The sequence below is a fragment of the Daktulosphaira vitifoliae genome, unplaced genomic scaffold, assembly GCF_025091365.1.
Source record: "Daktulosphaira vitifoliae isolate Bord-2020 unplaced genomic scaffold, ASM2509136v1 Scaffold_1, whole genome shotgun sequence".
Taxonomy (NCBI): Eukaryota; Metazoa; Arthropoda; class Insecta; order Hemiptera; family Phylloxeridae; genus Daktulosphaira; species Daktulosphaira vitifoliae.
The window spans coordinates 84,937,282-84,939,241 of NW_026099572.1; the positions used below are offsets into that span (position 1 = coordinate 84,937,282).

At 28.5% G+C, this 1,960-nt stretch overlaps 3 protein-coding genes and 1 long non-coding RNA gene across 7 annotated transcripts in view; 2 read left to right on the plus strand and 2 right to left on the minus strand.

Moving 5' to 3' along the window:
- Positions 1 to 1,960, minus strand: part of LOC126894566 (uncharacterized) — a 129,313-nt gene that overhangs the window by 118,146 nt on the left and 9,207 nt on the right. The gene's annotated exons all lie outside the window — the stretch shown is intronic.
- LOC126894563 (uncharacterized) overlaps positions 1 to 1,960 on the plus strand; it is a 226,991-nt gene that overhangs the window by 74,065 nt on the left and 150,966 nt on the right. The gene's annotated exons all lie outside the window — the stretch shown is intronic.
- LOC126894565 (uncharacterized) overlaps positions 1 to 1,960 on the minus strand; it is a 271,452-nt gene that overhangs the window by 26,701 nt on the left and 242,791 nt on the right. The gene's annotated exons all lie outside the window — the stretch shown is intronic.
- LOC126894580 (uncharacterized) overlaps positions 1 to 1,960 on the plus strand; it is a 21,994-nt gene that overhangs the window by 1,367 nt on the left and 18,667 nt on the right. The window lies entirely within an intron of this gene.

Genomic DNA, 1,960 nt, shown 5'->3' on the forward strand with positions numbered 1-1,960 from the left:
AAAGCAATTTTAGTGATTAAAGTTTATTTACATCTTTGTAATTAACAAAATATATTAAGAATAATTTAAAGTAGTCATATACAGATAAAAATTTATACATAAAAAAAAATTAAATTTAAGTTATACAAAAACAAATACATTAGAAAAATCAATAAAAATACTATATGTTGTACATTGAAATGTATATAATCATAACACAATGATTTAAACCTTACTTTTTAGTAAAATATGTCACCCACAGCAAGCTGTGGTAAAAATAAAAGAATTGTAAGCTATTTATATCATTTCAAAAGTCGGTGGTATGTTTATAACGGTAAAATATTGAAAATTAGAATATGTGAACATTTGTCTTTATCGATATAATGTGAATAGTTAGAAGAATTGGCTGAATTATATATTAAAAAGAATAGTAATCAGCATATTCTGCATACTTGAGATGTTTTTTGTTCGTGTAAAGTTTGTTGTCACTAGATTAGAGTTTCGTGTTCATGTTGAAAATTGCCTCAAAAACATGTTGAGGTCGAATAATTTTCCAAATTGTATCAACTAGAAAATTAATTGATAAACATTAACTACAACTGTGATTTACCAATAGAATTTAGATTAATTTACCACGTTTCGACCTGTAGTTTTAGNAAATTTAGATTAATTTACCACGTTTCGACCTGTAGTTTTAGGCACGTGCAGTGCTACGCTGGGAGCAACACTTATCAGCAGGTCTAAGAGTTTTTTACTGCCTTCTTCGTACTCCTTACACAAATTTTTCTCGAGACTGTAAACTTCGTTTTTCTTATACGAAGGGCTGCCCCATATGGGAGACGTCACTATGACCTGTGGCTTATATTTTTTTGATGTTTTACAATCGCGAAGAAATCTCCATGTATAAATGTAACTTTGTCCCTGACTCCATAAATCTCTGCGTTTCTTTTGGCGAATTCAAATTTTTTAGTATTGATATCCTTAGCGATCACTCACGTGTATCTCTTGGCCAATTAGATGACGTTTCCACCAGCACCACAAAACGAATCCATAGCGACGTCTAGACCTAGTTATCTTAACGCTATATGTGTGCTTAAGATCTCGGGACAAACGGAATAAAATGATTCTGAAAAAAATAAAATATTCAATAGTAAAATACTAAAGTTTTCTTAAGTAATTATTTTATTATAATTGTCCGTCATGATTCCTTCGTCGAATTTAGAGAAGAATTAGTAACTTTTATACCTTAAATGTTTTTTAGTATCATAAGGACGAATTCTAGTAGCAGATTTTTTGTTATTAGTATTTTCATGTCGTAAAGTTATATTTCTTTAGTATTTTCTACGGCTTCTGATGTTTTAATAATTTCTGTTAATTTTTTAGACGGTTTTCTATTAAAGTTGTTAGAATTATTTATTAAAGTGTTGTTTTCTTGAGTTGATGTGTTAATATTTCTTGGCAAATTTTAAATGGTTGAGGTGAAATTTTGCTTTTTTACTGTGATATGTTCGTGTTAATAGAATTATTGGCTAATACGGAAATGTCTGTATATTTATTGGCTGGCTATTTTTCAATTCCTATTTGTATAATAATTTTTGAGTTCAGTTTTTTAATCGATTCAATTTCGTTTTTCATTAATGAAATGTTCGCATAAGGTGTTATTTTTCGGTTTTAATAATCGTAGTTAACGCAAATTTATTTTCCCTGAGTGGTTCTACTACAAATAATTCATTTGTCAAAAAAGATATTTCCAAATTATTAGGATGTGTAGTCAAATCCATGCAAGTATTCATAATAGGTTCTACTGTTTTAGTAAGTTTTTTCTTCTTAGAAAATTTCATTTCCAATAATGTCTATAGCGACACTACTGCCAGTGCAATAAACATAATATCTCTGATTACTTGAATTGGAATTATGAAATATATGACCAACGTCGTTATCACGAAAAATAAATCCGAATCCATTTTTCTTTTTTTTTTTT